At 38.0% G+C, this 13,894-nt stretch overlaps 1 pseudogene; it reads left to right on the top strand.

Moving 5' to 3' along the window:
- Positions 1 to 12,579: 12,579 nt before the first annotated feature.
- Positions 12,580 to 13,140, top strand: LOC143391298 (NADPH-dependent 3-demethoxyubiquinone 3-hydroxylase, mitochondrial pseudogene; annotated as a pseudogene).
- The last annotated feature ends 754 nt before the right edge of the window (positions 13,141 to 13,894 follow it).

Below are 13,894 nucleotides of genomic sequence, written 5' to 3' on the forward strand. Positions count from 1 at the left end.
TCCTGCTGATAGTCCTTCCCTAACTTTTTTTAAAAATTTTTTATTTGTTCTACTTATTTGTACATGACAGCAGTATGCATTTCAATTTATCGCCTTCCCTAACTCTTATCAAAACAAGTATAGTACTCCTCATAGCTACTTAAAACTCCTTCCACCATTCCATCTACCATACTTTATCTTAATTTCCTGTTTTCTGGGATATATATTATGCTAGATTATCATCTTTGTGAGGACAGAGACCATGTCTTAGTTAGTCCTATACTTGGGTCCTAGATTGGCACTTTGCCCTAGCACAGGCTCAATGATGTTTGTTGACTGAATTGAACAACATATTCTGAATCACTTTAATGCTCTTGCCCAAATGGACAGAGAGCTTGGCATTTCTAGCAAATAGTACTAGCTATATCCCAGGCTCAAGATCTTAATCTAGCTGGATGCAATGGTGCGTGCCTGTAATTCGGAATGAATTCAGAGGCTGAGGCAGGAGGATAACAAGTTTAAACCCAGTCTCGGTAATTTAGCAAGGCTCTATGCAACTTAGTAAGACCCTGTCTCAAAATAAAAAATAAAAAGGGCTGGGTATGTTGCTCAGTGGTAAAGTGGGTTCAACTCCCACTACCAAACACACACACACACACACACACACACACACACACACTCCAGAAGTATCACCTGGTAAACCACAAAAATACTGAACACATGAGAAGTAAGGGGCTGCCCCAGGGAAGCTGAACCATATATAGGCACCTCCAGCAGAAAATTTGTCTTCTTTCAGATGGTGTAACCCACATAGCTTATAGATGGAGAAACCAGAGTCTCAGAGAGGGAAAATTTCTTATCCAACCTTCACATAATGAAAGGGAGCTCACAGCTAACCCAAGATCAGATTCCAGGTTATCTGACACTTGATTTTCCCATTAAACTTCCCTTTGTTTTTTTGCAAGTTTATGACCTGAGAATTGAGGTCAGGGAAAGAGATGAATTCTAGGGACAGAAAGCCCCAAATGTCAAAGGACAAATTTATTGCTTCACAAATGGAAATAGATATAATAATGCCATAAAGTACACTGTATTCTTTTCTTTATATTTGGTACTGGGGATTGAACCAGGGGTGCTTTATCACCGAGCTACATTTCAGCCCTTCATATTTTTTTTTGTTTGTTTGTTTTTGAGGCAGGATCTTACTAAATTGCCAAGGCTAGTCTTGAATATGTGATCCTCTGTCTCAGCCTCCCCAGTAGCTGGGATTATAGGCAGGTACCACTATGCCCAGCAGACTGTATTCTCATTCTCCTCTTCTTCTCACCCTCCTATGCTATGTCACCTTCCTCTTTTCTCTGGGTGTCAGCCTACTGAGTACAGACCAGTTTCCTCCTCACAGCAAAGAACACGGCTACTAATAGCTTCTGGCTCCATCTCACTGGTTTGCCATCTGAGAGGAACTGAGCCCCTACCCTTACTTCAAACTGGCAAAATCTCTCCTCACCCTGGCTTGAAGTGACACATCTACCCTTGTGCTAATGATTTTCAATCTTTACCAGAACTACTAGATTGGAGTGGGGGAATCAGTGTTGAAAAAAAGGGGGATACTGTTCCAAGAAGAAAGAATGGGTACTAGGCAGACAAAATGATTGATGTCCACCACAGTATTCTAAAGATCATTCTCCCACTGAGATCTGAAGTGTCACCATTTGCAATCAGTTTTCTTTATTTTGGGCCCTGCTCCTCTAAGATCATTTCTCCATATACCTTCTCTGAGTTCTATAATAGAAAGAGGAAAGCAGAAGGGTGCCAAGATCAGGAGGGAGACAGGTAACTAAATAAAATCACAGTGTGCTTTCCTCTGCAAACCTTCAGTAAGCACAGAAGTGAGCTATGAATTACAAAAGTTAGTTTCCTTTCTAGAGTTGTTACTTAGTGACTTCACTGGCTCAGTATCAGGTCCTACATTCCTTTATGCTCTGACCAGGCTGTGGCTGGAGTGTCAGTGTTGCTGAACTGCAGCACTAAGCTACTCGATATAGCCTGGCTGACTTCTGTGATGAGCGTTCAGTTCTTGTCTCCTTCAACCCACATAGTTTATAGATGAAGAGACTGGAGTCTAAAAGAAGGAAAATTCCTTATCCAGCATCACATAATAAAAAAGGAGTTTATGGCTAAACCAAGATCAGATTCTAGGTTATCTGAAACTTGACTTTCCCATTATGTTTCCCTTTGTTTTTCTGCCTGTTTGTAACCTGAGAAATGAACAACCCTTAATCTCACTTTTCCCCATTCTTTTCTCTCTAGGTCAACCTCATGAGATGCCTTCTCTGGTCACTTTCACTATATTATTCACCTTTGGGTTATGATCAACTAGACTTTGTCTTATTCTCAGCTGTCAGGAATGAAATTCCAGTACCAGATGTTGACCTTAATAATGTTGCATTCTCTTCACTGCTCCTCTGCATGAGCTCACTATTTAAGCAAGCTAGTCTTATAAAATTTCAGGAACAATCCTGGCCAACTCCTACTTATCTCTTGAGCATCCATTTAGATCACATCATTTCAAGAGGTGAAATACATTGTATTTGGTTTCTCTCCCCATCCTGAGTCAGGAATACTTTCTGTAAGATCTGGTAGCACCCCATGCTTACTCTAACAAAAAGGTCTCCAAGCTGTATAGTAATCACCTGCTGACTTCATCTCTCTTCTCTGCTCTTCTGTAAAATCTGTGACAACAGAGATAATTTCTGTTTACCTTTCCATTATTTTCCTCCTGACCCAGAAAAGAACCTGATGCCAATGATAAATGCTGCAAAACTATTTGTTGAATCAGTGACTAGAACTCTGACTTCATGCTCTTAATTATTTGCACACTAGAAATCAAATGACAAAAAGATTTGAAATGTTTTATAGGTGAACATACAAATACAGATATTAAGGATTTATTACCCTAATGGGACTTATACTAACTATCATTATAATATAAGCCTTTCCTACTTTTGACAAAAAGATGAAAAAAATTCAGTAGTCCATCCACAAAAATTGAGCAGACACTTTAATCTTTAGAAGGTCTGTGCTACTGTCAAAAGCAAACACATTATCAGAATAAAATTCTGCCTTTGGGATGTCCCCCTCACCTTGATGGCGGGCTGGGCTGCCCATCTGCTTGATGACCATGACTTGAATGCTCACTATGAGTCAGCTCCTGCTCTAAGCTTTTTACTTATGTTACCTCATTTGCAACAAGCCTTTGAGGCAGGTTCTATTTTTATTACTTTTTAACAGATGGCAATACCAAAACACAGAGAAGTTCTATGACGCTAGAAGTCATAAAGCTGCTGAGCAGTTGAGCTAGGATACAAACTCGGCTCTTACTCTGAATCACTGTGCTGTAAGACTTTTCCTTCCTCTATTGTTGTCTACAACAACTTTCTACCTTAATTAGATGAGTCTACTGTTTTCCAAACATACCTTGGGTTTTACCAATTCTATAGATCTAATACTGTAATTTTTAAAACAATTTAAAGGAGAGTTATAGATTACCTTATCAAGTATTGCTATGTCATAGGTGACCAAGTAGTAGTATGTATTTTGGAAAGAATACTATCTTTGCAACAAGGAAGACCTGACATCAAAACCTGTCCATTTCAGTTATCTAGTAACAAACTTCTTTGTAATATTGCAGCTTAGAACAACAACTATTTCTTCTCACAGTTTTGTGGACTGGCAGGACAGTTCCTCTGCTGACTTCTCCTGCAGTTACTCATGTGGCTGCATTCAGCTGGAGGGTTGGCTGGGCTGGAAAGTTCACCATCATCTATCTCACTTATGGGTCTGGCTTGAAAAGGAACCTTCCTTTGGCCTCTCATCCTCCCAGCAAGACCAGCTTTCTTAGATAGTGGCCTTGATGAGAGCTACTAAAAAGAATTGTGATATTTAGTCTCCTTCAATTCCTAGGTAATGGACTGCAGGCAATTTACATTTTATTTCCTGAGATCAATTTCATTATCTATACAATTTAGATTGTTTATCCCAATTATTGTATACAATTGAAATTATATAGATTGTAATCCAATTATCCCAGGTTCTTGTGAGCATTAAAAGAAATAATAGGTTAAGTATGTAGCAAATTCCTGCCATGTAGCAATCATTCATTTAATGTCAGTTCTCCTTGCTCTATGTCATTTTTTTACTTGCCACTTCTAGGGCTTGGAGTGAAGGCATCTTCCCCTTCCCCATAATCTCTCCACAGTCTGTTTAAATACTATACTTTTATCAATCAATACTATACTTTCTCTACCTTCATGTCCTCTAAAAAATGTCCAAAATCATCAACTTTCAATAATTCCACAGGGGAAAACCACTTAATAGATTTGTTTTACATGTAAATTTATTTATTTTATACACAGTTTATAATCTCTGGCTAGCTGGTGTCAGAATATCACTCCTTTCTTCACAGTTAAAGAATGCCACTGAAAGGCAAGTGAATGAGAAAGTCTTTATCATCCCTATGACTGCTTTAAAGGAAAATCATTTGCAAAATTTGCTACCTTATTATTAACAACAAATTACTTGTCATGCTTCACTGGTTTAAGTTTTTCATTAATCACTAAATACATGCTCCTTTTTAAAAAAATCCTTTTGTGGATCTGCCCTATATTCCTAACTGGATAAAAAATACTAATAAAACCAAGAACCTTTATATATATGCATATGTATAACATATATGCACATATATATTTTATTTATCTTGTATTCGGTTATCATACCCTAAACATAAGAGAACACATTTCCCAACACTCTTTATTGAGGTTTATGTGGACAATGAGTGAAGCAGCTAAAGAATAGTGGGAAAAAAAACTGGATTTAGAACCACAGAACCTAAGCTTATGTGCTGGCTCTCAGTTGTGAACCATGAAGTTATTTATGTATTCCTTAAGCTTCTTTACTTCTATGGGAGAAAACACTGGATGAGAAAAGTAGGAGCTCTTGGGTACTCAAAATGCATTTAAGCCAGTGGGTATTAAAGGGGTGTGTGTGTTTCTTTTTATTGAAATATATTTCAATAAAATATATTCCTCCTTCTCGTCGTATTCACTAATGCACATCAAATAGGACAGGGCAAAGAGAGAAGTATTTGGAAAATGTTTTCTCAGTGAGAAACATGACAGCCTTAAAATCTAAGATATTCACTGTAATTAACAACTGTGTGCAGTTGCAGGGAGGAAGCATCTTTGCCCATATTTCCATATTATTCTGATTATTAAAAGTCATTTTTAAAGCTGAACCCAGTTACCATTTTCTCAGAGTATTCATCTCCAGGTGACTAGAAAGGGGAACACTGAGATTCATAGGTTTCTTAAGCTCTCTATGGTCTACTAAAAGCTACCTTGCTACATTTCCTAATCATATTGTCACTTTCTTGATACTTTCTTCCTTATCACAGTCAAGCCAGAAAAGTTCTTACATTGAGGGAGCTTGTATAAACCCTTGAAGGTAACACAATAACTGCTGCCTGACTACTCTCCAGCTGCATAGAAGTTTGCTTTCCTGTCATAATTCACACTAACTGTTATAGCTATATTTGGTCTTGCACAGGAAGAGACACCCTAAGGTGCTCAATAAGTACTTTTGAGCTGACCAACTAGAATTACCATACATTTTTGTTCTTTCTCAGGGCAATGAAGAAGAACCTCTAATTCAAACCAACTTTGGATCTTACTAGCTCAGGGAAAAGTCTAAGGAAAGGGGAGAGAATTAAACCTTAGGGAGGTTGTTTACAATCTAGCATTTTTAAGTCAGGTGGGAATATTTAATTTGTTCACCAAAGAGAGCAACATGATCTCCAGGGTATGGTGAGAACAATGCTATGTGCCTACAGAAAACAATACCATATTGTACACTTAAAAATCTGTTAAGAGAGTAGATCTCATATTAAGTGTACTCATCACAATAAAATAAAAAATTTAAAAAGGGCTCTTACTTTTATTTAATATAGGTTACAAAGTGCTTTTTAAAAATCTCTCATCTCAGGGCTGGGGCTATATGTAGCTCAATGGCATAGTGCTTGCCCAGCATGTGTGAGGCACTGGATTCAATCCTTAGCACAACAGGAAAATACACAAATAAAATAAAGGCATTCTGTCCATCTACAACTATAGAAAGAAAGAAAGAAAGAGAGAGAGAGAGAGAGAGAGAGAGAGAGAGAGAGAGAGAGAGGAAGAAAGAAAGAGCCTCCAGCAATTTTACCAGTTAGATAATCTTAATTTTACAGAAGCAGAAGCTAAGGCTGAAATGGCTTCTGTCTGTGCCCAAAGTCACACAGCTAGTCAATGGCAGAGATAAGTACGAAGATCTTCCTAGACAAGAAGGAAACCTAACATAAAACAGTTTAAGCAAGATATAGAATATTGGCTTTGTTGCTGGGCAGGTATAGAAGATATTTATGGTTATCTCCTGATATTAATCCCCTTTTCTCTTAGTAGCTCCCCTAATTGTTGTTTATTTTCATTCTCCCCCTTACTTCTATACTGTGGAGCCCAAATGCTTTTGGAGAAGGCAATCTCATCCCTGACTCAAGAGGCAGAGCTCATGGCTCAGGTTTACATAAATCAGCACATTTTATTTCCTGGCTTTGGCTACTGTCTCAAAGATGGGCATGTGACACTATCTCAGCCAATAAGAAGAAAAGAAAGTTATGCTGAGGGTTTCTGGGAAAGAACTTTTTGTATTTTCTGAGAGCACCTGAAAGAAACTGTCTCCCACCAAATGTGAAGAGGGTACATGCGCATGTCTTTCTACAACTCTGTAGAAAGTCAGCTTTAGAATGAAGCTGACACTGGAGGACAAACAAGAGTTTTTGGTGACACTGTCAAGCTAGTAGATCAATTAATTCTGAAGCACAACCTTACTCTGGACCTTTCAGTTTCATAAACCACAAACTATTCTAGTCCAATTCATGGCAAGTAACAGAAAACCCAACTCAAACATTAATGGGCTTCCTGTTACTTGCCTGCATGCCATGGAAGATACAGTTAACAGTAATAAAAATAATCTAATAATAAGTCCATGAGGTAATTCATAGAATGGAAGGAGGAGCTGCAGAGATTAGGACCTTGGAGACTAGAATTAGGGGCTCCACAGCACTTGGACACCTCTCTCTCTCTCTCTCCTTTTCTCTTATTCTCTTCTACTAAAGATGTATCTTTTCACAATGTGGCAAGAACTTGATCAGTCTATTGGTGAGGGTTGCAACAGGAAAGAGGTGCCCTTTTAGATTGAATAATCTGAGAAGAGTATAATAAACAGACTATTGCTGGGGATGTGGCTCAAGCAGTAACGCGCTCGCCTGGCATGCACGGGACGCTGGGTTCGGTCCTCAGCACCACATAAAAATAAAATAAAGATGTTGTGTCCACCGAAAACTGAAAAATAAATATTAAAAAATTCCCTCTCTCTCTCTCTCTCTCTCTCTCTCCCCCCCCCTCTCTAAAAAATAAAAATAAAAAAAGACTATTTGCAAAGATATTGGTAAAAATACCACCAAGAATAGTGCAGTGCCACAGAGCTGGAAATAGCCTGGTAGGGAGATAATACCACTTCTAAGCCTTAAGGGATGAGGGGAAGGAACCAGAGACCGACAGGGCTGTGTGGAGAGGGCCACCTGAAAGGGATAAATCAGATTGCTTTCCAACCTCAACCACTTCCTCCCTCCAATCACCTGCTGGTATTCTCCATAGTTTGGCCCCACCAGAAGCCAGAAGAAAGCCTGTGGATGAATTCCTCAGGGTCAACCTCCTGAGGCACTGAGTGGGCCATAAAATGGTGGAGGGTGGGTTTGAAGGAACAAGTAGAAGATATCCAGTACCCTTAGGTTAGTAACCTCTGCAGAAAGAGAGCATTTCTTTTCCTTTCTTTTTCTTTTTTTTTCCTTTTCTTTCTTTTTTTCAACAGAATTTGAATGCCAAACCAGAAAAGTGTTTTGGCACTATCTGGCACAGCAGCTCAGTTCTTGGATCAACTGAATAAGCACAGAAGCAATTCCTTACTCCTAACAAATATTCTATATCACCATGAATCAAAGGATATTTACCTGGTTTCCAACCGACTTTTTAAATGTATGAATTTAATATAGGGGCTATCATAAAACATATCAGGTCTATGAAACAGTGTTATTATGCACCTATTTGTTTTTTCAAAAATAAATTATAAGCATGTTATTATTTTATTGTAATTATTAGATTATATAATTATTTTATTGTGGTTTAAATAAAGCATTATCAGTACTACTATGGCTATTATTATTTTAAACTTTAATTATTATCAGCAGGATTTTTGCAATTGCAACAATATGTATTCAAATCCCAACTCTTCCACTTACTAGTCTATGAAACTGAGCAAGTCATTTATCTTCCCTAAGCTTCATCTATAAAATAAGGATAATAATTTGACTCTTATAGATTTAAGATAATGTACATAATAAAATAACACAATCATTAATGGGAGTGGCATATATGATGAAATACACACAGGCCAAGAGAAGCCTCCGATCAGTTTTTAAAAACTGTTGAGATTAGACAGATGTCCCAGTATTCATTCTTCTGATGAATACTGAAATAATGCAGAAATGTTCATTGACATCAGATGAGGATTAAGACATGGTATCTGTTTCCACCAAATTGGATTAGAAAACATAAATTGGACCACTCCCCCAAACTAGGCTTTGGACCTGCACATGGGGAACATTACTTCTTGGAGCAGACTTACCCAACCAGCCATGTGGAGAATCAAAATCAGCTTCATGCTACAATGACCAGAGCAAAGGAGCCAGGCAGCTAACTAACATCCATGAGGGAGTAGAACAGGTGTAAAGGATGCAAGAATCGTAGGAACTAATCCCTCCATCCCTTTGCCAGAAACAGTATCAGGAATGTACCATCTATAGTAGGAAACATCTAGAAGAGTTGAAGAAACTCTGGGGGATAACCTGTACTCAAGCTACAAAGAGAGAAGAATATTGGCTGGAAACAAGCACCAAGTAAGGTTGTGGTTCAACTACTGAGCCAAATACGATCAACAGCAGCCATGACAGCAGCAAAAGCAACCACTGAGGGACCAAAACTGAACGTGCAGCCAGGACCAAGCCAGGCACATCACTCAGAGCCTCTGCCTATCCTGAGGTCTTTGAAGTCTCAGGTTTCTGAGTCTTTCCTTCACTCAACCCTTGGGAAATTCCTATAGCAGCAGAACTTACTGCTTCCAAAAAGGAGCACACACTGTTCATAAACTCTGTCAAAGTTGAGAATTTCCCCTGGCCATTCTGAGTACCTCACATCTCTATAGCTCTTCAGTATCTTTTTACCTACCTTTCTTTCATGAGGCTTTGGTGAAGATGATTCTCTAGAATTGAAAAATAATGTATTAGGTCAAATATGAACTTAGAGGACAGCCTATTCATTAAGATGATTTGCAGATCTCTTAAAGGAACCACAAGATATTAGGTAGGCAAATAAAGAAAGCTTCGTATCAGATATTGGAACTTTAAAACGGTAATAAGCAAAATGGTATTGGTGCCAAGATAACTAAATAGTCTAATGGGACAAAGCAGAGAGCCTAAAAAGAGACCACATATGGAACTAGGTACATGATAAATATAACATTTCAAATACACATATATAGATTGTTAAATAAACAATGCTAGAAAAACAGGTTAGTCTCATGAAACTATATTCAGTGAGACCCCTATCTTTTACCACACTAAAAATAAACTGAATATGAATTATAAATTCAAATCTGAAAAGCAAAACTTTCAAAGAAAGGTTTTGGGGGCTTCCCTTTTTCTTCTTCTCTCTTCCTTTTCTTTCTTTCCTTTCTTCCCTCTTTTCTTTCAGGGTACTGGGGATTGAACTCAGGACCTTGTACCTGCTAGGCAAGCACTCCACCACTAAGCTACATCCTTAGCCCTTGTTAAAATTTTGTTTTGAGGGGCTGGGGATGTGGCTCAAGCGGTAGCGCGCTTGCCTGGTGTGCGTGCACCCCGGGTTCGATCCTCAGCACCACATACAAACAAAGATGTTGTGTCCGCCGAGAACTAAAAAATAAATATTAAAAAAATTCTTTCTCTCTCTCTCTCTCCCACTCTCTCTTTAAAATAAAAAAAACTTTTGTTTTGAGACAAGGTTTCACTAACTGCCCAGGCTGGCCTGGAACTTACCATCCTCCTGCCTCAGCCTCCCCAGTAGTAGTATTACCATGCTCAAGGTGAAAGGGTTACTTAAGGAAAAAACTATATTGCTTATGTTATGTAACAAACAACCCCAAAACTGGGTGGTTTTAAACAACCATCATTTTATTTGCTCTCAGTCCTGTGGTCAGCAGTTTAGGCTGGGTTCAACTGGGTGATGCTTACAAAAAAATATATTCAGTAAGACCCCTATCATTTACCATACTCAAAAATTAATTGAAGATAGATTATAAAGCCAAATATGAAAAGCAAAACTTTAGAAGAAAAGTTTTTGGTTTGTTTTTTGTTGTTTTGTTTTATGTGAAGTACTGGGGATTAAACCCAGGGCCTCATACATGCTGTGCTAGGTGATGTCACCTGAGGTCTTTCATGTGGCTGTATCAGCTACATTAGGGTAATCTAACGTTGACTGACTTACATTACTTGCAGTTGGTGCTGCCCATAAATTAGGTCACATGTCTCTAGCAGGCAAACCTTGAAGGTGGCTGTGTTCCAAGACACAAGTCCCAGTACATAAGCACTTTTCCAGCTTCATGTTACATCACAGTTTCTGATGTCCATTTGGCCAAAGCAAGTCATTGAGTCTTTTCAGTCAAGTCCAGAATCATTGTAGGTAAGAGCATGGATAAATGAAGGTGTGATTCATTAGAGCCATTACTATAATAATTTCTGGCAAAATTATAGAAAACATCTTTATAACATTGGAATTAGGAGAGCATTTATTAAATGAAACAAAGGGCACAAATTTTAGAGGAAAATATTGCTAAATTTGATCACATTTAAAATTAAATCTGTGTGATCAAAGTAACATATGAAGTAAAAAAGACAAATCATAAATTGGGAAAGGATATTTGCCACCAACAAAGCATTAAGGATTAATATCCAAAACATACAAGGAGTGCCTTCATATTGATAATAAAAAGGTAAATGACAAAAATTTTAGATGGACAAAAGGTAAAAGCAGGCAATTCACAGAAAAGGAAACCCTAAAGACCAGTAAATATATGAAAAGATGCTCAACTTCATTAAAAACAGTAAAATATAAATTAAAACACATAACATACAATTCTACACTAATCTGAGTTGGCAAAGAATGAACACACAAAATGTTGATAAGAATGTGGGGAAATGGAAACTCAGATATGTTGCTATTGGAACTGCATATTGATAACTACTTTAGAAGGCAGTTTATCAGTACTAACAAAGTGAAGACATGCCTAGCCTCTAACTTTGCAATTCCAAATCAAACATATACTTAACTGAGTGGTTCTCAATTGCCTTTTTTTTTTTTAATACTGATACCCAGAGCCCACTGTAAACAAATTAAACCAGAATATATATTGTGTGGAGGGATGTTAAGAGTTATTGCCCTAAGATAACTAGCTCATGCACGTATGTCCAGTGTATAGGAGGATGTTCATTGCAACATTGTTTATTATTATGAAAAAATTGAAAACAATGCAAGTGTGTATCAATAGGGGAATGAATAAATTGTGGTTAATTATTTCCATTCTTAGGACAATTTCAGTTGTCCTATTTTCAAGTTTAGTTTTTTCCTACATATTCAAATCTGCTATTGAACTCCTCTAGTATAATATTATACTACTCAGTTCCAAATTTTCCTTTTGTTTCTCTCTCTTTTTTTGCTAACAATTTCTCTTTTTTGATAGTCTCATTTTGTTTATTGTTTTCCTGGTCTCCTTTAGTTCTTTGTCTGTGATTTCCTTTTTTTTTTTTTTTTTTGTGTGTGTGTGTGTCTACTAAACTCACTGTTTCTACCAAATTATTTTGTTCTTTTGAGTGGACAAAACTTTTCTGTATCTTTATATGCTTTTTCTCAATAGAAACTATTTTTTAATTATAATGTAGTCACTTTGGAAATCAGATATTCACTCTTCATTGAGTTTTGATGTTGTCAAGTGTTGAGAGCTGTAGTGGTCTGTTCATTTAATGACATTTCATATTATTTTTTGCAGACTCTACTCACTGTCATGTATGGTCAGTGAAGATTGATCCACTGTTTCAGTGGTTAGTCAAGAACCTAACAGAGATTTCTTTAAATACCTGGAGCCAAAAAGAGAGAGAAAGAAATACTACTCTTCTGGTCTAAACTAAAATGATGGCTGCAAAATATTTAATATAATGTGCAAAATATGAGCAACCTCATAATTTTGAAAATATAAATTGATAGTCCCTGCCAAAAGCATAATTGCCTGCTGAGCTAAATAGTATCTGCTTTTGTGATCTGGGAGATGGGGAGATGCGGTTTGCAGAGGCGAGGCAGTTCCCTCCTTGTGGTATCTGCTCACCGGAGCCCAGGACCCCTCCCAGCTTGTGGAAGAATCAGTGTCAGGTTTCACAGTTCTGTAATGACCTTAGGCAACATCAATTTTTGTGGCCATGGATTGAATAGTCCTGGTGAATTATGCAGGTGAATATGGGGCAAACCATATCCATGCAGGCCAGATGGCCATCCTGGACAGGACAAGCATAGGGCTGGTCTTTGGAAAATGTGGGATCAAGAAAAGAACCAGTTGAAAAAGTTCAGCAAGCTGATGGGTGCCTCAGGGTCCGACCAAAAATTCTCATGCCCTTTTGGAACGTGCTGGGCTTTGCACTGGGGGCAGGGGCAGCCAGGGGCTGCTTTGCTGGGGAAAGAAGGAACAATGGCCTGCTCTGTGGTGGTGGAAGAGTCCACAGCACATCACTATAACAGATGGATGCTGATGGAGGAGGACCTTGAAAAATATGAGGAGTTTCTTCAGGTGATAAAGAAATGTTGAGATAAAGAGCTTGAGTACCATGATGTAGGTCTTGACCATGACGTGGAATTGGCCCGAACATACACCATCCAGAAGAGCACTATCCAAGCTGGATGCAGCGCAGCCATATATTTATCAGAAAGATTTTAAAGTATTTCTGCTTACCCATGTCTATAAAAGATGGAAGTAGTTTAATGAGTAACATTTACAAAGAAGGAACTGTACAATCATTATTATGTGAATTTTGTTAATAGACTATAAGTTAAAAACTTTTATTTTTCATTAATAAAACCCTCCAATGTTGTTTTTTTTCTTCAGTCTTCTGCCTAAGGCTGATAGTTCACCAGGTCTGTTCAAATTACAGCAAATAAACCAGTCTTTTTTTTGGTCTCGTGGTTAATTTTGTCCTACAGCTTCAAGAATGAATCAATAAGTTAATAGGAATTAACTTAATAGGAATAATAAGTGCTCTACCACTGAGCTACCACCCCAGCCTGAGGAATCTTTAAGAGGAAAAAAGGTTGAGTTCTCTGGCAACAAAATGCACTTTAAAACTTAAAGTTATTTAAGTTTTACTGAGCAAGATTATGAAGTCCATTGAGTAAGATGAAAACTGTCATTGTTTCTGTTTTGAATTGTGCATGATGATGTGGGTGGGAGGGTGCTATGGTCTTAATGTTTGTGTTTCCCCCAAGATTCCTATGTAGAATTCCCCATCCCACAGGTGATGATACTAGCAGGTGATCAGGCCATGGGAGTAGAGGCCTTTCAAAGGGTGTTAGTGCCTGATAAAGGAGGCCTGAGACCCCTCAGCCCTTCCACCCTGTGCTTTAGATGGGAACCTCACCAGACACCAATTTGCTGGCACTTTGATTTGGGACTTCACAACCTTCAGAACTGTGAA

Source organism: Callospermophilus lateralis, chromosome 2, assembly GCF_048772815.1.
Source record: "Callospermophilus lateralis isolate mCalLat2 chromosome 2, mCalLat2.hap1, whole genome shotgun sequence".
NCBI lineage: Eukaryota > Metazoa > Chordata > Mammalia > Rodentia > Sciuridae > Callospermophilus > Callospermophilus lateralis.